The following is a 23,390-nucleotide window of genomic DNA, read 5'->3' as shown; positions in this document are numbered from 1 at the left end:
GATCACTGCTTGTTTACAAATACCGAGGGCAGTAGGTGAATCTATTCCATGGGGAATCTTAACCATGAATTTGACCAAATTAGAATATGATTATGAGAGAAGTACCTACTAGTCCACCAAGATATAGCCCACCACCAAAATATGTTGAAACAAAAGATATATAAATAATGTGAAAGTATTGAAATAATGATTTTCAACACTTTCAAAGGGGGGAAATGTTATCGATTTGTTAATAAGTTAAGATTGATTGACTTTATTTGATTGATTAATTGATTTTATAAAATCATTTTGTAAAATTGAAAAATAGAAGGATAAGAAATATTTTTAATGAAACTTATAGTTGCACAGTAAAAGCTGCTATGAGATCTTTTGTACATCCTGTATCAAGGCTAGAAGAAGGGGCTGGAACCATTGTTAAAACTTAGGTAATAACTCTAGGGTTGAAAGGTTTTTTTGTATTTGACCAGTCTTCTGTATGTAGAAGTGTATTGAAATGTCAGAATATGAGATTAATGGAAACCGGGGAGAGTCGACTGGAACAGCTTGTAATTACCTGGCAAGAAATCATGAACTTTAGTAAAAGGTAATTCCGGCAGGGGGAGATCGCGACCAGCGACTCATATACCACCTACCCAAATCGTACCCCAGACCCATTTCTAGACCTTTCTAAGCTCTACTGCGCAGAATCGGATATAGGAGGAGAATATGTTAATGATTTACGGGAAATATCATGGTTATTCATGAATACTTAATGAATATGTATGAATAAGTTTTATATATGGTGTCTGATTTTGAGACCTGGCGTGCGTTGATCGTGAGAGGACTCGCTCACGCACCCGGCCGTTAATAAAGAAGTGTCTGCTTATCTACATCACATTGGTGTCGATAAGGTCTTCATTCCGAGATTTCGGTAACAAGCCCAGAAAGCAGGTAGCCCCACTTTTGTGGTGCCTTTCAGCTGGCTACCGGGGCAGTGTGAGAAATACCAACAGAATTCCTTCCTGGCATCTTGTCCCTGACAAGCAGCAGCAAAGAGGCAGAAATAGGAACGTATCAGTGAAAAGAAAATGTCTACACCCGTTGAGGTTTTGTGTAAAGGATATTCCTGTACGTTACTTTTCCGTGGCACTAGGCTTACATGTTCATGTTTTAGTGGGATTTCTTTTTGCTTTACACTGTATTCTACCAGTCTTTTTACTTGTCTCTCTCTCTTTTTTTCTTTTTTTTCCTTTTTTTTTCTAAATTCTTCCAACCCTGCCCATGATTGCGTGTGTCTGTGATAAAGATACTGTGCTTTCAAGACTGGGATCTTTCTGTTCATAGACCATTTCTAACTATCTTTTGTCTTAACTATTAGTAAACAATCATTGAGGTGCCCTCAATTCAAAGGGTAGCTTAGTACATCTGGTTTGCACTGTGTTGTTGGTGTTGGCTGGATCACTCTTGACAGCAAACAGCATTTTGGGAAACTACCCATTTCTTCATATGTGTGGGTACTGTTTCTTGAGTTAATTGGATTGCATAGTCAGATGCACCTATTGCAGTTGTTTCACTTGAGAATTGTCATTCCAGGTTCACGTAGTTTGGCCTGTTGGTGGTCAGCATCTGTGAGAGGTGTAAGAAACCCTCCTATATCCCGGCATTGTGCTTCAAACCTTTTCTGTTTCTCAGTTTGGTATTTACACCACAGCAATAATGAGGTGGTTTTGAGCCCTGAAAAATGGTACTTAAATTGATTTAAAAACTTGTTAATGTTAGCTGCCATCAGGGAATATTGCTGATCTTTCACAAAAAGTGTTGTCTCTGTTCTGTCCACGCTCTTAGCTTCAACAGCTAGGTATGACAATGAGAACTATGGTTTCTGTCATGGTTGTATGAAAAATTACTGTTTCAACTGTCCCTTCATAGGTGTTCCTTTACATTCATTAACTGTGTTTTTTCTCTGGGGTTAACAGGCAGGAAAGACTAATCAACTTTTCTTGTGCTCTTTGTTAGAATTTCTTTCTTAGCATAAATTACTAATATATCGTTTCAGCCAGGAAGACTTGAGCTCGTCAGAGAAAATTTGCTTTTCATTTTCCCTGTTCTTGCTTACTCCGTAGCAGGCGAGATGGCTCAAATTGTTGCAAGTTTTCATAGCTTGTGCTCTTACTATCTTCATAATGTTAAAGTAATTCCTCCATAATCAAAATGCATCCTTAGATTTTAACCGGGTTACCAATTAAAGTCATGGTTTTCCCATTATCTTTATACCTTGTTCTTAGTCAGGAAAACCTCAAGTATCCAGGTCACGTGGCAAGGTTATTAAGGAGAATTTTGGTTGGCTAAGTGTAAGACTATAGAAAATCATTCATACCGCTTCTTACCAGGAGAACAGTAAAGAACAGCAGCTGTTTGTCCATACCCGTTCCAAGTGTGTTAGTTTCCTTGGTAAGTCCTAAGTAAATATGCCGCTGCTGTTCCTGTTTCAGGAAGTGCTTAGACCATACTCCTTGTAGAAAGCAAAGTTTGCTATGCAGATCTACTGATGTCTTATGTTAAGGACTGCGGTTTTTATTTATAACTTGATAAATCAGTTTTGTTGTTTTATTTGGATGCCTTCGTTTGCTAAGGCAATGCTGCATCTGCAATCCCCACCTTTCGCCATCTATAGGAAGGGCTACTGCCTGTTGAACTCTGGGCAATGGAGATTTGCAGAAGTTACTCAAAGAAATAATGAAAGCTGTGTACTTCTAGGTAGAGTTCTTAAAGATGACTCCACATTTTTATCTTTTTTTTAAAAAAATTAGTTCTGATTAGTTCGGTCTGAAACTGAAAACTAAGTCTGGGAATGTAGCTAATAGGAATGAAAATTCTCTTATAGAAAATACGTTCCTCCCAGAGAAATTTAGTACTCTCAGAAAAATGGTAATCGGTAAGGATAGCAAAGCGTCATGTATATGCCCCACCTCCAAGGTATTGTCTACGCAGTACCTAAATTATTCTCATTGAAAGACTAGTGCTTTGTAACACTAAGTAATGAGGGTTTATTGGAGTATCAGCTAGCACGTCTACAAAATGGTTCATGAAACTTCAGTGTTTATAAGGAAATTACGTAAATTCGATGTCACACATTATTCGGTAGTTCTCCTGATTATATGGAAGCGAATGCAACAGCTACAAACCTGCAAGTTGTGAGATGTTTGACAGTGATAAATGTTGAGTTGAGCAGTCAGGTAAAGCCTATTCAAATAAAACATGCGTTACTGCAGTACTCCAAAACCCGATCAGGATGATGAAGTGGAGCCTATTGTCTCGTATGTGGGAACTGTATCTGTGGAAAGCGATGACTGAAGAGGCTTTAGGTGTAATGGTGGGGAGATTGGTGTGATGTCATAAAGAAAGGGAGTAACTTCATCCTTTAATCTATGTATGGTATAGTAATGAACAGGAATTGAGACATTATTTCATGTCATTAATGAGACAGATGCTGGAATATTATGCTTAGTTCAGTTCTCAGAATCTTAAGTTCTTGGAAAACGGTATGTAACACAGAGAAGAGGCATAAAAGTTGAGCTTGGGAAAACAGGTTGTACAATGCAAGAGTTTCAAATCTGCATCTTTCAAGTTTGTATGAAAGGTAAGAGATCATCTTAAGTTAGATGGTGTAGTATTTTATAAATTGATTTTAACAGGAACTGACATTTATGCAAAAGACATATGTGAAGAACCTATTGTTGAACACTAAAACCATTCACATTTTTTAAAAAAGTGAAACTGAGATCTAAGTGAAGGCAGTTAGCCACTGAAACAACTTCTAGAAGAAGTAGAACATCTGTCCCCTTTGCTTTTGCATCAAAACTGGATTCATTTCTAAGTGGTGTATTCAGGTCTAAATTAAGCCTAAGTTACAGGTCTCTGAACTACAGCACAGAGAACCCCTCCACAGACAGCATTGTCAAACAAGAAATAAATGCACGTATGATTTTGTTACATATACAAACACATAACATTAGGCATTATATGTTGGTGATGTGGTAATGTGATGGCTATTTAACAATGATCCTTGCTCATCAGGAGAAACAGGATTTCTCTTGTTTGGAGATAGACACAGCTTTGAGGTCAATCCATTTCTTCAGCCAGCTTACATTTTTCTGGACTTTTCAACTTCAGCCATGGCAATTAATCTAAAAAGTAAGCATCATATCTTTCCCACTTCACATATGCAAATACAATTTTTAAAAAAACACAGGAACAACCAAAGGAAAGCGAAGCCAGATACCGTTAATGATATTCACAGAGGAGGAATGTATCACTTAGTCCTCAGAGCAGACTTTAGGAGACAGAAATAGCAACCAATTGTTACCAGTATTTATCCTAGCTAGTGCTAGCCAAGTGGGAAGGCCTCATTCTGTAAGAGTACTTGGTGATACCGAGGGTCTGCTAAATGGCATTGTTGCTTCCTCCTTTCATCCAATTCAGTCACCATAATTCAGAAAAATCTGCTCAGCTGTTTTTCTTCCTCAGCATTTGTTATTTTTTATGCCATTCCTATAATAAACTGTGCAGTCTGTTAGATTGGCTGCAGTACCCGGGTTTTTTTTCGCTAGATGACAGCAGCGCTCCAGCCAAACGGAGGGCCAGCGCCCCATCCCAATTCGCAGGATCGGCTTGACGCCTCGGGGCGGGGTTTCCGGCTGCGCACGCGGCCCCGGGAGGCGGGTTCACCGCCGGCCCGCGCGGCGCGCCGGGAGCCCGGAAGCCGTTCGGGCCGGGACGTGCGGCGGCGCTGGGTGAGCGGGCGGGCTGCGGGCGGCCGGGGGCCGGTGGGCGAGCCCGGGCGCGGCCGTCGGGCAGCGGCCGGCCGGGGGGGACGTGGCTGGCGGGCGCTCGGCCGCGGCAGGGAGCGCCTGCTGCCGGCGGCGGGTGGGCTGAGGCGGGCGGCCCGGCCCGGGACCCGCGGGGCTGCCGGCGGTTCTCGTCTCCCCGGCAGTGGCGGTGCTCAGCGGGCTGCTCGCGGTGCTGCCTTTTTTTTTTTCTCGGAGCTGCGCCGCTGCCTCGGCGAGGAGGCGAGGAGCGGCGGCGGGGCCCGGGAGGGGGGTCGGCCCGCGGCGCCCTGCCGCCCCCCCGCCGCCTCCGGGCTGCCCGGGCAGCCGCCGCAGCTCTGCGCGGGGCTTTGTTTTTCCCCCAGCCGCTGGCCGGGGCCGTGGCAGCGGGCTGGGGCCGCAGGGGCTGCCTTGGGGCCGGCGGTAACGCTGGCGCAGGGGGGCGGCTCAGGAGCCTCTTCAGCCCCTGCGAGCGGGCAAGGGAAGGAAAAGCAAGCCGGCGGTGGAATCGCCACCCCTCGCCCCTGACTGCTGATTTCTCTAAAAAGTATTGCAAAGGGCAAGCGTTTAACTACTGGGGAGGGGTGGGAGGCAGCAGCTCAGGTGTCTCGCTGATCCTGTGTCGTGACAGTCAGCTCCTGGGCCGGAGCAGCCGAGGGGAAGAGGCCTTTGGATTTGCTTCCCAGTGAAATGGGGCTCTTGTTTTTTCTTTGTACCTAGGTTCATCCAGAATGACAATGTACGTTGACAAATCAAGGGGTCTAAACTGAAGGTCAGTCTAGATGTTACTTTTCCACGTGTGCCTTGTGCTTGTAAGTCGGACTGCTGACTACGGAGGGATAACTTTTAGTACTTGCCAAGGGCCCACAAGGCTCCGTGTGCTTGCTGCTTCCGAGTGCTGCGCTGCTGCTTGGGCAATAATTGGACTGTAATGCCAATGCCACGTGTTAGCCTTTCTCCAGAATTTATAAAAGCAGAATGAGCATTAAGAATCTGATTACCTTTTCACTAAATTCAAAACAAAGTTGCGGGATGAAGTGACTGGAAGTCCTGCAAGTCTGACTGGGTATTGCTGCCATGCATGTTATCTGCCTGTCTACCAATCATTCCTGCCTCTTGTTCTGTTGTAGTAATTCCTTTGGGTAATGCGTTGGGCTCTGAATGTAGTGCATCTTGACTTCCTCCTGACCCCCCCAAGATGTTATCGGTCTTTGCCTTCCTCATGTTTCACAGGGCGTGGGAAGGCCAGAGAGACTGGAAGCCTCAGCTGTTGTGTGCGGAGAAGCTGTCAGCCTTCTAAGAGAGCATGTAGCCAGCAAGTGCATCGTGGTGCTTCGGTACCAAGCTGATACCACAGGCCTCCATCTTTTTGTGAAAAGGGATCACAAGGAAATGTGCTGATGTTGAAGGGGGAAAGGTGGTGGGGGAAGAGGTAGGAGGCAGCTTTCAACCAATTTTAGGCTTAACTCCTGTGTTCCTGTAAATGGTTCTGGGCTTTGAGGGGTTTGCTTTCGGCTTTTTACCTTAAGCGCGTCTACCTTTCAGGGTAATGCTTTCTTGGAAGTTGGAAACGGTCATTCTTGAACACCAAACCCCATACCTGGGAGGGCCATTTAGCGTGCTGCACTGTGCATTTTATTCTCTGTCGGTCACTTGACCCTAGCTGTACACGCTCTCCCAGTTTGGCACGTGCTCACCCTGCTGTCCGAAAGATTCTTGTCTTTTCACTTCCTCAGCTTGCTGCAGCCCATAACAAATGTGTATTGATAAACCGCTTTGCTTGCTCACTGCTTTCAGATTTGAGCGTCAGTGCCATGGATGTAAGAGGAGAGCAGCAGCAGGACGTAAAGCACAAGCCGTTTAAACAATGCTTGGATAAAGCTGCCAATCGTGTGACTTCAGAAGCTGAGAGACATGGTAAGATGCTATTCTGCCATTCTTGGATGGATGCTCTCACAGCCTTTCCATCACCGTATGCCTGCTATGAGATTTGTGGGAGCAAGGGACAGCTGGATTCACAGTGTTTTAAACACCACAAACTCTTGAAGAGTTTATAGGACACAAATCTATTACACTGGCAGATCAGACAAGCTCCTGTGTGTGTGTATATATATATTATACTCTGTACTTTTGTGAGGCAAGTCTTTGCCTAGTCCCTCTGAAATTGGGACAAGGACTCAATTGATGCATTTCAGGAGCAAAGCTGCTGAGTGAACAGGCTTTTCCTACTAGAAATCAAGCAGCTGCTCTGGCAAAACTTGACTTTGGTTGCATCTTTAAATCCTAGGAGGCTGACAATGGGTTGAGCTGGTTAGAGGAAGGAGCCTCTCTCCAGGGAAGGCTCCGCTGACTTGACCCTTAAGCCTAAACTTGTGTCTTGCTAAGTTTGCTTTGTGTGTGTTGATGCATAACCGTTTAATAGATTTCAGTTGATTTATCAATTACAAGTTGGAGTTAAGTGGTCCTTGGCTACATAAACCTCTCCTCTGCATCTTTTTACATGTTATGACTTACTGTTGTACTTCAATACAAACCAGGAACGATTCTGGTAGTGTTGCAATGTAACGGTAATACTGTCCCGACTTTGCCTTTCTAAAACGTGAGGTCCTTATTATCTGTTCTGGGAGATAGTGTAGTTCTGTGTATTGGCATGAACTAAATTTGCTGATTTGTTGTAACTCAGATTTAACTTTTCTGTTCTTAAAAGCTGAAAGGTTAAACTAAGCCAAGAGCTGAACAGTGGGCAGGTACAAGAGCTTCTCCTGTTGTTACAGAAGTGTGGTGATAGCGTTCTTACTGTTGGTGTCACTTAGCAGCCTTTCTGTATTCAGAGGCTGTGGCATGATGAATGTAATGTCTGGGGTCAAACCCCGCTTTTCTGTACCCAATTCTCTGTTACCACATGTAGGCCTCCTGCCTTACTTGTGTTGACAGCCTCCACTGGGATTACTCGGTCTGAACCGGTTGCTCTCGCTCCTTATATTATCAAGGGAGAGGAAGAGAAACTTGCAGGGAGAAAACAGTCTCATCCAGGAGAGGCATTTTGAAAGCAATCAAATTGTATTGCATGCAGCAAGCAATTTCTTCTGCTGTCTGGAAAAAGTATATGGCTAGTTTGATTTCCACCACACATGTGGCAAGTTAGATTGGAAGTATACACCCATCTTCGTGAAACTCTATGATTATCAGTTAGTAACAATTGATGTTCAGTCAGTTATTTAAATGGCAACTATAGCAATATTGACTGGTAAAGGAAAAATGCACGCAGACATGGTTACCACTGGGCTTGCTTTAGCCACGACTCGGAGCTGGGCCACCACCCCAGTGAAAGATTCAAAGGGGAGTGCTGTGGGTAGCAAGGGTCCAAGGGTGGGTGTCACTAGGGAAATTTCTGGGGGCCATTGTTAGGCACTTGGACTTTTGCGCATCTCCATTCTCATCAGGTCCGCAGTTAACATATGCAATAGGTTTGCACGGACATTCAAAGGTGTAATGTAGCGTGTGAACTTGATGCATTGAAATCTTCCAGGGGAGGGTGTGTATGATTGCTAGCAAGTGTCAGGGAGGACTGACATCTAATATCTATATCCTTTTCATATTCAAGGTTAAAATACTAATTACCTTTGTCTTTTGGGGGATTTTGGAGGTTTTGGTGGGGGTTTTTTGGGTGTGTCTGTGTTTGTGGTAAGTTTAGTGCTTTATTTTTGAACACAGCTTGTTTTCATACATAGGACCACTATTGTTTATTGCATTAAGTGTTTTTTTACCCTGCCGGCTGACCCTCTCAGTTACTGTCTCCACTCCGTTTCTGTGATACCTTTTTGTACTTCCTACAGCAGCAGTTAGTTCCTTCCCAGTAGTCTTAACTCCACCTTCTTCCCATTTTTATGTCCACTAAAATACTCTGCATAGAACAGTTATTGTCAGCATCGGTATGTGATGATGGCTTTCCACGTGACTGCCTGTGAGGAAGAGGGGAAATTCATATCTCTCTTAGGACAGTATTTGCTGGTATTATCACCCATGACAATGAGCTGCTTATTGTCTATCTTATTCAAACAAAGATTTGAAAATCCAACTGCTGGTATGACTGCTTTATTTATGTAGATTCAAGCCTTTTAATGAAAGATTACTGTCTCCTGCAGGTAGCTGGAAATTCCCACTTTGCACTGGCAAAAAGTTTCCAACAGTCCCATGTACATGGTAAAGTATTTTCTTTTCCTGCTTATTGTGACCTTTAGCTTCCAAGTGTTTCAGACCATTTCCTTTGAACATCTTTGCATTGCTATCTGTGGTAACAGCAGCACTGCTTCAGGAGGGAGAACACTGGTGAAATTTTATTAGAGATGTTTAGAACTATCAGGAACAAATAGAAGAGTTTTCTGAAGGTGCTGCCACATGCATGTGGGAGAACATGGAGGAGAATGTGTCTGGGCAGTCTCTCAGCCTCACTTGTTCTACAAAACCTTGCTGCCCTGCTGTAAAACAACCTCAGGTATGGTGTTCAGTCCAGGACCTGAATATCAGTATCTCTGGAAGGGATATTTTGGAGAAAAGCTCTTGAGAATTTCAAGGCAATTCAGAACTTTCACAGTAAAATTTCAGTTGTGAAGGACTTCGACTTCCTCAAGTATATATAAATACACAGTGGCTGGAATGACAGTGGTAGTTTACAGAATCGTAAAATGGTTTGTGTTGGAAGGGACCTTTAAAGGTGCCCTAGTCCAGCCCCCCTGCAGGAAGCAGGGACATCTTCAACTAGATCAGGTTGCTTACAGCCCTGTCCAACCTGACCTTGAATGTTCCCAGGCACGGGGCATCTGCCACCTCTCTGGGCAACCTCTCTTGGTGTTTCACCACCCTCATCATAAAAAATTTCTTCTCACTATCTAGTCTGAATCTACCCTCTTTCAGTTTAAAACCACTAAGCCTTGTCCTATTGCTACAGGCCCCACTAAAATGTTTGTCCCCATCTTTCTTATAAGCCCCCTTTAAGTACTGAAAGGCCACAATAAGGTCTCCCCAGTGTCTCTTCTCCAGGCTGAACAACCCCAATTCTCTCAGCCTCTCTTAGGAGAGGTGCTCCAGCCGTCTGATCACTTTTGTGGCTCTCCTCTGGACCTGTTCTGCCAAGGACTCTGGAGCCGGATGCAGCGCTCCAAGCTGGTCTCACGAGAGCAGAGGGGCAGAATCGCTTCCCTCGACCTGCTGGTCAGGCTTCGTTGGATGCAGCCCAGGATATGGTCAGCTTTCAACCCTGCGAGCACAGGTTGCTGGCTTGTGTCCATATTTTCACCCACCGGTACCCCCAAGTGCCGCTCGGCCGGCACGCTGTGAGGCCGTTCATGGCGCATGCGGAGTGGCGTGACTGGCAACCCTAGGGCAGCGCGTGCGCAGAGCCGGCCTGACGCCGGTGCGTAGGGGGCTGGACCCGCGCATGCGCAGAAGCGGCCCGGCGCCGGGGTGCGCAGGTTCGAGCCGCGCAAAGGCAGAACCGTGGCGTTGCCGAGCGAGGGGGAATTGAAACTGTGGAGAGGCGCAGGCCGCGTTTGTCCCGGGGCTGCGGCGGCGCTGCAGCTCCATACTCCCGTGCCGAGCGCGCGCTGGCAACGTGCTCGGGGGACGGCAGCGGCCAACGGCCGGCAGCAGCGAGGGGGAGGCGCCACCGCGCATGCGCGGCACCGGGGCTGCAGTGTCCGCTTTTGGTCGCCAGGTGGCAGCAGCGCTCCGCCGACCCTGTGCTGAGCGCGGGCCGGGATCTCGGCCCAGTTCTCGCCGCCCGACCACGCGAGCTGCTCGCTGCGGCTGCAGGGTTCCCTTCGCTCTGCCCTTGGCCCGCTCGCAGCCCAGCCACTATTACCCGCTACCTCCGTACCAAAAAGCACCCACGTGGCTCGAACGGTTAAATCCTTCGCGTCTGACAGCTTTAACAGTCGGGTGGTTCTTTCTGTCCATGCCCCCACCCCATTACCTAGGGAGAGACAGCAGCACGGGGAACCCATGGCACAAGGTGCAGGGGCGGGGGGTGTATGGTGGGGTCTTGCAGATAAGCCCCAGTGACTGGTGGTGTTAAAGGAGAAATTCACATAGACGTGGGTACCACTGGGCTTGTCTGAGTCACAACTCAGAGCTGGGCCACCATCCCAGTGACTGGCAGAGAACCAAGGGATGCAGCACAGCTTATATATGCTTAGTAGATCATAGTCAATGTCTGAAGGTTTTAGGAGTTTCCTTGGTCCTGTCAGTTCTGCAAATCCATTGCATGACTCTGTCCTAGGTGATTGATCTGTTCGGTTCCAGGCTCTGCTTCAGATCTTGATCTTCTTTCTGCCTGCTTTAACTCACACACTCCTTCAAGCACACTTAGTCTTTGAACAAGCAATTCCTATTCACGTATACCAATTTTTCTAGAAACACCTGTGCTTCTGAGAGCACCTGTGTGCACAAATTGATCATCTGTTGCTTCTCTGTTCTCCCACCGATTAACTGGACTTGGTTTTAAACCAGGCTTGGATTAGAGCTACGCTAGGGACGAGGCCTGGTTCTGCCACTTAGCTGCTTCAGCACTTCGCATTTCTTAATTCAAAACACATTTTCTTTAACAACCAATAACAGAACAATGGAGAAAAATTAACAATGGTTTGGTCACTGTTGATGAAAATTATGGTTTCTAGTGTATATTGCTATATGTAACATTTTTGAAACCTGGATCTGCAGGAAGCAAAATGTTCTGTTTCATGCCCAAAGATGAGCTCCCCAAGATGAGCATTCACGTTTTAACAAGCCTTTAAATCAAAGGCTGTAAACGAGTGTCAGTCTGCACAACCAGCTGGGAATCCTCTATTTTTCTAGGCCCATATATTTGTCCCATTCAATACCTTGTCTGTGTCATTTGCCTTTTTGTCTGTCCTGTGCTCTCCTGCTAAAGACTTAATAGGCTTCGGTCTTCTGATACTGCTCCAGCTCCCACATCTAATGCTCCTTATCTCTATCTGCTCCATCAAGGTATCGCCAAAATGAAAAAGTCCAAGAGTTTCAGGGAGTTGCCTCCCCTTCAGGAGGAAGGGAAGAGAAACAACTTATCAGATGAAGTGCTGATCCATTTCACCTACGTAAACAGGAAAGGAGTGAAGAAACAATGAGAATGTAGGTGAGATGCAAAAAAAACAGGAAACAGGATTTCTGGATAATATTACTGTATTCTGGTGTTTCACACACACACACTTTTTTTTTTTTTTTTTTCAAATCACTATTCTGTTAACTTTTTTTCTTGTTAGATCTAGAAGTAGCCTGCTACTAAGCTACTCAACTGACCTGAATATCACCTACGCATGGACTTCAGAATTTCCTTTCTGTGGCCAGGATTAATTGCAGCCAAGCAGGAATGCCTGAACAGATCAAGCTTTAACGTTCAGATCTGTAACAGTGAGGTTCTAGTACACCCTTTTTTTTGTGCCCCACAGACAAAAAAGCACTGCCATTCTACAACCACACACTTCGCCCATCTGAGAGGTGAACAAAACGTCATGGCTATTGGAAAAGAGTAGCATAAAGATAAGAGAGCCTAGGTGATATCAATTTAAGCTATCTACGTTTAAGTTAAAAGAAAACTTCAGGCTAGAAAAAAAATTATTTCACACATGCATAATAAAATGAGCTTAACTGAGGAATTCTTTAGGGGAAGTGATGAACTGAAAACCATTCAAGGAGCGGTCACAATGCTTGCTAAAGGGATGCTTTCAAGAAAAAAGTTGTTTTCCCAAGTTTTTCCCCCCAACGAGTTTAAAATTCAATGGAAATAAGTATTCAATCAGAGTGAACATTAGTCAGTGGGTATGCCTTTTATTTTCATGAAGTCATCACAACAATATATGTAATAGTTATAAATTTCATGCATTTGCAAAACTGTTTTGACCCTGCTGAGGACACAGTTAACATTCTGGATTCGGGTGCAAGTTTAGTGATGCTGGGTTTGTGTCTCTTTTGGGCACTGTATTCTTCCAGAAGACATTAACTCTTCTATTCTATCTCCAGCAACGTGCTGCTGAAAGTACGTAAGTACAGTAAGAGAGTCAAAAACAGCACAAGTTTTTCCTCAGCTTGTGTTTTGGAAGGATGGTTTTGAATCACTAAGAGTTTTACTGTACTACCTGTAAGTAGATGTCCTAGGTTTTCTAGCACAGATCTATATGGCTCTTTAACTGTTTCCCCGTACAAGGGAACAAGAAGAATGATTTTTAGGGTGTTTGCTCTATGACTATAGTAACAGTCTTTTTGAAGGGGAGACTCACTATTTGGTCAGTCCAGTCAGCTCAACGGTCCTTGTGCTCACCAAATAGAAAAGGAAGTAGCAGGACTATAGGGCTGGAACAGGGGAAACGCAAGATTTTCCCTTCAGCTTTTATATTGGACAACTAGTTTGCTAGTTGCTGGGGCTCAGACACAAGAGCAGGATGTCAGACACGCTTTTCCCCTGGGTTATGGGACACTAACCCACACACTATGTAGTACACTATGACTCCACCGCTTGCTTTCAGGAGAATGACTTTGTAGTTGTTAGTTAAGCAAAACCGAGCTTACTCAGCTTCCACAAGAATGTTGGGCTGTTGTATTAGCCAGTACTGTGGAGCTGCAGACAGTTCCAACAGCATTGGCTTGTCTGAGCTTGGTCTTTCCTCTTTCAGGTGTCCCTTCTGCAGACCCAGCTGGCACAAGGACGGAAATGCAGGCGGGACTGTATTGTGTGCTGTGCAAACACCAGCCAGGAGCTGCCAGACCTTCTCTGAGAGCTCTCTTACTCCTTGGCAGCTGTGGTCAGGGAGCCCAAAGCTGCTGTTGTGGAAGCTCAGAAGCTGGAGCAGCCTCTGAACCTTCTTTTTCTGCAGCGGAACAGCTGCAGCATCACAGGATTCCTGTCTTGTGCCCTCCCCAGAGATGCATCCTGTTTTGCTGTGGGAAATAGGGGTGCATTTGCTCTGTTTGCATTTGGAAACATTAATTTTTTTTTTTTAAATAGAAGAGACCTTGCAGGACTGTACTTTTCGAGTAGGAAAAAGCAAGTGGTGTCAATATGTGGCTTAGGGAAAGCTCATACGAGGTTTTTCCTTGTACAAGTAAGCCATTATGAGCTGTTGCACAATTTAACCCCTTGAGTTCACCGCCATTCCCTGTGACAGGAAAGTGAGATGTTAGCAGAATGAAGCGATACAGAGTACGTGGCAGGGATGGAAGGTGGGGCAAGGGAGCAGGGTCTTTTTCCCACCCTTTCTCCATCACTGTCTGGCTTCCTGCCCCTACTTTTTCATTCTTTCCTCACTGCCCTGTGGCCCATTGCTATCACCCCCTTCTTTGCCTCTTTCTGTACAGCCCCTGGTCCCTCTCCTTTTGAAATTCCTCCCTTTCTGTCCTCGAGCACATTGCAGATTTGCCTTTGTCCATCACTGGCTGGCTTCTGCTCCCTAGTTTTAAACTTTTACTTTTTCCACCTCTTTGTCTGCCTCTGAATCCCAATGTTCTAATTCTTTGTAATTCTTGCACCTGTGGACATTTCAGAAAAATGCAGAATTCTGACAAAGTGTGTTATCGGTCATGGATTATGGGGTATAGGAGGCCATTATAGGGGATTATGGGATAACCAGGGGTGTTACAGGGCACTACAAGATAGAGGGGGGGTGTTATGGGGCATTAAGGGATATAGGGGGGCTGTTATAGGGGATTATGGGATTTAAGGGGGGGTGTTAGGGGGGATGTTGGGACATAGAGGGGTGTTACAGGGCATTCTGGGATATAGGGGGCCATAATAACCTCCTATATGACATCATTTCCACTAACATCCCCCTATATCCCAGAATGCCCTGTAATATCCTCCTATATTCTGTAATGCCCCATAACAACCCCCTAGATCCCATAAGCCCCTGTAACCACCCCCCTATATCCTTTAATGCCCCATAACACCCTGCTACATCCCAGGTCTCTAGAGGTTGGGCTTGTCACTAGGGGCAGGGCCGTTCTGATCCCACATGGTCTCCCATGTATCTATTTAGACTTACCTCTGTTTACACTTGCAATTATAGATTAACACATATTGTGTAGAATAGTTATTCAGACTAGATATGTTTAGGCCTAGATCTATGTGTAGTTACAAGTGTAAATACCTGCTTAGACTTGGGTATCTATTTACGTTTATATATAATATCTACTTAGACTTACCTGTGTAACACATAGTAAGTGTAGATAGCTCTATTCAGACTTTCTTCTATTTTTAATTCCCTCATAAAAGACTCATAAGTGCTTTAGATAATATAGTAGATAAACAGTCTTATTTCAAAATCCTTTTCTTTATATAAATTAATTTTAATTTTCAATATATATAAAAATGAGAGATTTTTTTCTTTCGTGGCACCCTCCAGAAACCCTGGGGCTTTAGCTGGGCTCTCCTGAACCCCGCCAGGCACCCTGGCGCTGTCCACATAACCCTGGGGACTTGGCCAGGCTTTCACGAAGCCTGATGGAGGCCCTGGCACCTTCCAGATATACTCATATGGTGGAAGACGAATCCCGACCCTTTGTGGTGTTACAGCAGCTAGACCAGGATCGCAGTCATGTAGCTGCCTCTGTCCTAAAAAGAAAATGCACATTATTTCATTCTCCGTTTGTTGAAGGCTACAAGAGATCTCTGCAGAACCTATCCTTTCTCCCCTTATTCCTACCAAGTTTTACTTTGTGTGTGTGACACCCATGCTCACTGTCCACATATTTTCTCTTTCTCAGAACAACCTCCTCCTGCCCTTTCAGGACACTCCCCGGATGTCATGGGCATGACACCATGTCACGATGAACTGATGGAACTAGGCTGCAGAACTTCAAACACCACCATTGTCTAGTCTTCCAAACAGGCTGAGCTCTAGCATTTGCACAGACACAAAAAGAAGAAAAAGAAACAAGCCAAGCTTGCCAGCTACTGTGATAGAGATGGACTGTTTTTCCACCAGAGAAGTCCGGTCAATGGGAGTGTATCTGGTGCTGGCAAGCATGCAATGATATAATGCAGCATGCTCATAGCCTGAAAGGTTCAGGAGGAGAGCGTTGGGTTACCCACATGAGAACATTTTTCTGCCGAATTGAAATCATGACATGCCCTAATTGTGGAATAAGGCTTGAGCACTGAAGGTAACCTCTCCAGGGAGGTATACAAGCGGCTGGAAGCACAGACAAAGGGATGGAGATCTGGGTCCCTGTGGAGATATGTGTGAGCACAGGCAGTCACTGACAAACATGACACCTGAGGGCAGAATCTAATGAGGAGACACCAAGGAAGAAAGGTGCATTAACTTGGTCAACTTATATTTTGCACTGCACCTCAAAACCCAAAGAAAGCTGCTTCTTAATAGACAAGGGCCAGGAGAACAGCCAATGGCCAATGAAGGTCATGCAGCTGCGAAGAAGTGGCCCAGTAATAGAGCCAAGCTTCCCTTTATCTTGGATCTGAAAGAGGCAACCAGGCAGATGCTGCTACCTAGGTCAGCCCTGTTTTAGGTTGCCACCCTTGACATACCCTATATGTGGGAGAGAGTTACCTAACCATAGACCAGGAAGGGAAGAAAGCGTTCCTAGTACATTATTTTTTCTCATCCTAATGCAGATGTCTCAAAGGCATTCTATGAACATGTCTTCAGAAGGACCTTTCCCCACCACCACTACCAATGGCAAATGGTACCCAGGTTACTGAGGTATCAGCTGAGGAAAGGAGAAGTCCCCTTCTGGTGAGCTCTCTAGTGTTCTCCACTTCTCTAAAGCAGAGCAACACCGGAAGCTCCGAGGAGACAAATCAGCAGTTCCTACAATGACCCAGATGTGAGTTGGACCTGGCAGATCCAAGGACATCTTCTATGTTTATTCATAAGCTTCACTAGTCCAAGCAGCATGCCTGGCTCTCCAGAGCTGAGTGTACATCAAATATCTCCAACACGCCACACAGAAATTTCTCTCTGAAGAGTATATGATACATCCAGGTCGAGCACCCTTCCTCCAGCTTTCAGCACTTCTCCACCATGACTAGCAGCCGCAGCAGCCTGGAAAAGCCCTCCAGTAGCCCCCACTGAAACCCATTCACCTACCAAGCACTGCTGCACTCACCTGTAGCAACCTTCTTCTCTTCCTCACTCCCGATAACAATGACATCACAGGACGTTACATACTAATAACTTAGAACATCTGTGAAAGAAAAAGAAGAGTCAGTTTGCTACTTAGGAAGATAAAACCCCATGGCAATGTGGAGGTGGTTACCACCAAGCATGAACCTTCTAAGTAAAAACATGAGAAATAAGAGCATTTTCAAAGAATTTCTGTAAGGTAGAAGTTCAGAATGTAGACCAACATTTTTTTGGCACACATTTGAAAAACGATGACCACATTTATCACAGGAAATATCAACAGAAGGCTCTAAACTACTGCCTAACCACCTGATTTCTACTGAAAAGCACAGTATTTCTTTTAAGAAGGTGTCAAAGATGAGACCCATGAGCAGTATTGGGGGAACAAGTGGGGTTAAAACACCTAGATATTCAGGAGATACCAAAAGATACGAGGAAAGGGGAATAAGATGAAAGAGAAATGCCATAGAAGGGGAACACACAACTGTTACATGCATCAGCTGTAGAGAGGGTGTCGTGAAAAGTCATTATCATCCCATTTGAAGCCCTCAGGGGTGAACAGACTGGGACCTATAAAGGAATATGCATTAAAAGAAAAGAGACAACTGGCTGGAGATCATCTCTGCCGGGACTCGAACCCGGAACCTCTGGATTAGAAGTCCAGCGCGCTCGTCCATTGCGCCACAGAGACCTCACCATAAGCACAACATCGGCACCAGAACTGAAAAATCCCCCACCTCCTGCATCACTGGAGGGGTCTCAACACCTTATTTTCATGGCATGGTGCTGAGGCAGCATGAAAATCTGCTGCCCAGCTCAAACTCCCTTACAAATCACCATCTCTAGGCATCCCCTTCTTCCACAGTGATTGGCAATAATTCTGGGTATGATCTGTATCTCTCTCAGCAGCAGGGATGCAGCAAAAACCTGGATGCAGGCTTGTATCTGCATCTCTGGCAACCTCTCTGCAGCATCTCTAGCTCGACTGAGGGCAGAGCTAAATCCTGGAGTAGAGTCAATTGCTGCAACTCCCTTAGCACCATCACAGCATCCTCACTGCAGAAGCCAAGAGAGATAAAGATAAAAGAAGATTTAGCTTACAACACTGAACGCTGACAATAAGGAAGAAAGCTCTGTCATGACAAAAAATGCAGAAACCTGTGGTTTGAGCAGAGGAATAAAAGAAAAAGCAGCTATCGTGGGTTTATTTTAAGCAAGCTGTCAATCATGGGGTTTATGTTTCTCTATGTGCATCTTCCATTGGAAAAAAATTAAAATGAAATCAAACCAACAGGAAATATCCTTTTACATCCAATAGCTCAGTGGCTATGAACCCAGTGACACAATTCCTTGCTGTGAACAAACACATTTTGCATTTCTAAACTGCAGGAATTTTAAGAGTATTTTTTACTCCCAGACATGCTCTTAATTAGGTACAAACATGAAAGGAGACATGCTAACTGCAATACAACTTGCTCAGAAGAATGAACACTCCCTGAAACTACAAGCTTGTACCTCGGGGTCAGTGTGACCTGAAGACCCAACCTAAGCCAGCTCTTACAGCTGAGAACACTCCATACCAAAAATAAAACAATAGATAATTCACCTTTCAAAGGAACCAGGCATATAACCACGGCCAGAACTGCAATGGACCAGAGTCCAGAATAAACCCTGCCACTAACTACCTGTGCGGGACATCCATTGAGGCCAATGAAGATCATCATGCCACTGACCATATGTGTGTAGCACCTACACAGGACAAGCACATACTGACCCTCCAAGGGACAAGTACATACTGCTTATACAAGCAACAGTAACCGATTAGCCCACCCCTTAACATGAAAAAATGTGATTGCTCTATAGAAGTGTACTGTCACATATATAATCCCTGCTTTCCGCTGTATCTGTGTCCTCCATGCATTAGCCTGGGGCACCACTATGCACATAGGTAAAATATAAAGGAACAAATTCCCTTGGGAATTCTATGATAAGCATCTTTGTCTCCCTCCTTGGCTAGCGAAGAACTTTTACACAAATCGGGTTGTGAGGTCACATGGCGCTATTGAGAAGAGACACAGCACTTACAACCTCAGCACATCTAAAGCAAACCCAAAGAAATCGGTTTTCCTTTTACTGATGCTCTGGGGCCTTGGTAAGGTTTACAGTTGTCTTGACAAGTAAAATCCAGCTAGAAGTGGTGGGAAAGAAAGAAGGCATTTAACTTCTATCAGACAAAACCCCTCCTGCTGTAATAGATACCCAGTAAATCAGTAATTCTTGAAATAAATTACTTTGTGAACCAACTATAGTGCCAGTGTAAGCGCTGTAATCCCACCAGTACATTGAAAAAACTCAAAGCCTAGAAAACACCTATCTAGAGGGTGAACAAAGGTTGTGCTTAAAAAAATTACATGTAATAAATCTTAGACAAAGTTATAAAGCACCAATATAGAACAGAAAGAAAGAAAAAAATCTCACACAGCCTGTAGCTGCACTATGTGCATTCCTCATGGAAAGAAGGTGGTGTCGTCACACCAGCTCCTTTTAACATAATTTTGGGAAGCTGCACCTCAAAAGCAGTGCCTATTTTGAAGTCACTAACAGTTTTGCCAGCAAGTAGAAACTCTGGAGATGAAGTATTAAATTGCGCAAACCTCAGAAGAATGACTGTGGCTTTATGGGCACCTGCATTATGGGAGTCGGAGGGCAGATGAGTTTCAAAAGAACCCCCATTCCCCCTGACTGGAGCTGGACTGCGGCCTTGTTGCAGCTCTGCAACCTGCCTTTCCCTGTGCTCTCGTATGTCTTTGGGTAACACGTAGCCCAGCAGCACACATGCCCAAATATTTACCAGCCAACCAGCATTCAACATTTGGAGGACAGCCTGCTCCAATCAGCCCTAATTACACCAGAAACAGAAAAGGTCCAGGAGTTTGAGCGGGTCCTGGTGAACATGACACATTTCCAGCCACGAAGGTATGGGGAAAACCACTCACTGCAGGGAAATGGATGTGCCACAGGCTGCACCCCCAAAGAGCATGCCCTGATCAGCAGCACTGCTAGTAGTGCCACCAGAGCCCTCTTGCCTTCTCCCTGTCCTCATCCCAGCACTTGCCTGTGCTGGCACAAGGACATGGCCACGGGCCACACAGTACCAAATGCTCCCCAGCGAATGCTAGAAAGCAATGTGCAACTTTCAAGTCCTCAGGCCACCTGCCAGAAGCCTTTGTATGTTTAATAATTTGGCCAGTCTTCCCCAAGGAACTGACTGTCTCTCCGTTATCCCCATACATGACATACTTGGAAAGCAGAGACTGGAGTGAACCGCATAGACGCAGGTAGGTTATTTTGGGTGCTGGGGGATGCCAATACACACATTTCTGTGGGAAGAGATGACAAAGAAATTCAGTAAGCTGGGCAGCATGTTGTGAGACAAAAGCAATATCCCTCTTTAGATACAGTGAGGGCGGCATTTATAATGTGAGTATCTCCAGCACATAGAAGTGTGATGGGAATGAAAAAATTGCAGGGGGTCCAAACAAGGTTCAAATTGGCCCCCAGCTCATCCCTGATCACCTTCCAGCATCAAATAATTTGCTGCTGGACATGAACCGTGAGCAAGGATGCAGTCGACCAGGGTGAATCAAGATAATGTACTACCTTATAAACAGCTGGGAAAGGCATTTTGCAAGACAAAGACTTAAGCAGTAAGATGGCTGATGAAGCACGTGTTAATTAACTTGAGCAGTAAGATAAAACCTCACAGTAAGTTGCTCTAGGGCAGTATCGTCAGTGCTAAGAGATTCAAAAATCTCTTCGTACACCTATGTAAACAGCAGCAGAAAATCCATATCAGAGCTGGGTCTGTTTTGTGGTATCCATGGCTAAAGGTTTTATAGTAGATACATCTACCCTATTACCTAATAAAACCTCCTGCCAGAGTTACCAGAAAGCCCGTCGCACCAAGCAAAGGATAAAGCTTTAGAAGCTGCGTGCTTGCAGGCCATGAAGCCCCTTAACCTGGGTGTCCATAATGGGGAAGGGTTTTCTCCAAATCCTTACAATTTGCAAGATGCATTCTTGTCTTTTTCCTAAACTTATAAAGCCTTCTTTATTGCTCTTTTCTTTTTTTGCCAGCCACATCAGAAGCACCCAGATCACAGGCAGGTACCTTTGCCCTTGATTTGACCATCACATCACACATGTCTTCAAACCCTCCAGTGCCTTTGTGAGCCTCACTTTGTCTGCAGGACTGTGACTGGGCTCATCTAAAGATGTTCATCAGTGACTCATTATCAGGGGGAGCAAAATGCACTTGTCATCATGAGATACAGAGTCAGTTTTGGAAGCTTTTGCCTTCGGTGCCATGGGCTGGCATTGGTGGCTGTGCTTAAGCTTGCTGGGCAACGGCACAACTCAGCAAGTGGCTGATTTTCTGCAAGCTTACAGTTGAATTACAGGGGATGCTCTTTCAAAAAGCAGCTCAACTGTCATCTTAGTATCTGACTAAGATATATACAACTGGTTGATTTATATTTTGCTGGGAGTTAGTCCCCACCAGAGTTATTTTTGCATCCCAGATAAAATAGGTGAAGCACGAGGGCATGACTAGCTCCTGTCAGGGGGCTGAAGTAATAATCACCAGGGTACAAAAAGGAGAGTGAGGAGCTGACACTTCTGAGGAGCAGGTTGGATCCCATCTACAAAGTGGAAAACTAAAACTGACACCAGCCCATATGAGGGCCCAAGCAAAGATACCTTATGGCCCATACTTGTAATTGGTGTTGTGAAAATCACTGCAGGACTGAGAGACTGATGCCACACAGACAAAGCTGAGCATAAACACAGACTAAAAGATGCCAAGGCAATGATAGAAAAGGAAGGCCCTAGTAGAAACCCCAAATCTAACACCTTTTGCCTACAGAGCACTTGATTTAGAAGTCATTGACCACAGTGTTCCCCTCTGGCCTGTTTTTTGGATGGAGCACAGCAAGCTGGCCAAGACCAGATGCTGGAAGTTAGGAATATTACCTGGGTCTCCCTTGTCATGTCACCACCCACAGCTGCATATCCCTGATGGGGATCTTGAGCAAGCAGTCAGAAGCAAGTAGCTAGGGAATACCTGGAACAACACGGATGTCCAGCAAGGGTGGATTTACCCAAGAGGTTGAGAATGTGTCCTCAGCTGGGATCCTCAAAATGGCTGCAGGAGGGAGGGACACTCCAAGCCAGGTGGGCAACATAGACCATGCTCCCAGCTCAGGGCACTGCAGAGGAAACACTATCTTCTATCTGGCACACCCAGAAGGGCTGAGCTCCAGCCTAGCAGCACCTGGGGTGGCCAAGGTCATCTTTGCTGCCATCTTAGCAGGGGCCAGAGACCATGCATAAGTCCCTTTGGCCATCCACACCACCAGCTCTTCAGGGACAACTAATGGCAATGAGATCTGACTGGTACCCTATCCCTAATGGCTTGGTCTAACTGTGGAACACCTCATTTTGGCTCTCACTTGGGCACTAGGAACAAAGCCAACACTGTACTCAGGAGCGAAGCCACATGCAAAGCAGCAAACAGCTGGTGCGGAGCTCAACAGCCATTGGAGATGCTACCTCACATCAGCAGATGCAGTGTATTGGCTCTGCCTGAGCCCCACAGCAGCCCTCATAGTGCTGTGCTTTGTATTGGTAGCTAGAAAGGTGGTGAGAACACGTCAGTGTTTTGGCTACTGCTGAACAGTCCTCACACAGCATCAAGGCTGTCTCCAACATTCCACCCCCTCACCAGTAGGCTGGGGTGGGCAAGGTCTTGGGAGGGGACAAAGGAGAAGGAAGAGAGGGCATTTGGTATTTATGACGTTTGTCTTCCAGAGCAGCTGCTGTGCATACTGAAGTCCTGCTTCCCGGGAAGTGACCGAATATTGCCTGCTGATGGGAAGTAGAGAATGACACCTGTTGTTTCCCTTTGCTTCCATGCACACATTTGCTATTGCTTTATTAAACTGCCTTTATCTTGAATGACAAGGTTTTTTACATCTTTTCTTCTCCCTTGTCCTACTAAGGGGAGTGAAAGAGTGGCTTGGTGGGTACCTGGTGTCCAGCCAAGGTCAATCCAACACATGGAGATCAAGTCAGAAACTTGGGGGGGCGGGGGGGGGGGGGGGGGGTGCACAGGGACAGGGACGGACGGACGACACATGGGACAACAACAACATCTTTCCTCCCAACCGTGCAATTGGTGGTACCACAGCCCCCCAAACAGAGGAGATGGGACCTTCCAGACCCCAGGCCTGGAAACATCTACCACAAAAAACCCAAGAATAAAATCCTCCACCTCATTAACCTACAAGGACTTTCCAAAACTTAATATGATGATATTAGTGGCAACATCAATAACACACTTCTCAGGCACATGCTTAAGCAGGGAGGACGCTCT

At 45.5% G+C, this 23,390-nt stretch overlaps 1 long non-coding RNA gene and 1 other non-coding gene across 9 annotated transcripts; one reads left to right on the top strand and one right to left on the bottom strand.

Moving 5' to 3' along the window:
• Positions 1-4,681: 4,681 nt before the first annotated feature.
• LOC106112095 (uncharacterized) lies at positions 4,682-22,972 on the top strand. Of its 8 annotated transcripts, XR_008744986.1 has the most exons (9): positions 4,682-4,772; positions 5,526-5,577; positions 6,039-6,237; positions 6,603-6,722; positions 8,951-9,008; positions 9,194-9,300; positions 11,811-11,955; positions 15,576-20,295; positions 21,095-22,972. It is a non-coding gene; the product is annotated as an uncharacterized LOC106112095 (long non-coding RNA). The 8 variants fall into 8 exon arrangements; XR_008744982.1 differs by lacking the exon at positions 9,194-9,300 and having other exon boundaries at positions 11,811-11,951; positions 15,600-20,295; XR_008744981.1 differs by lacking the exon at positions 9,194-9,300 and having other exon boundaries at positions 11,811-11,951.
• On the bottom strand, positions 17,575-17,648 carry TRNAR-UCU (transfer RNA arginine (anticodon UCU)). The gene has a single exon. It is a non-coding gene; the product is annotated as a tRNA-Arg (tRNA).
• Positions 22,973-23,390: the final 418 nt, after the last annotated feature.

The sequence above is a fragment of the Falco peregrinus genome, chromosome 19 (genome assembly GCF_023634155.1).
Source record: "Falco peregrinus isolate bFalPer1 chromosome 19, bFalPer1.pri, whole genome shotgun sequence".
In the NCBI taxonomy this organism is placed as follows: Eukaryota; Metazoa; Chordata; class Aves; order Falconiformes; family Falconidae; genus Falco; species Falco peregrinus.
Note: the sequence above shows the minus strand (reverse complement) of the source record. Positions and strands in the feature narration are given on the sequence as shown.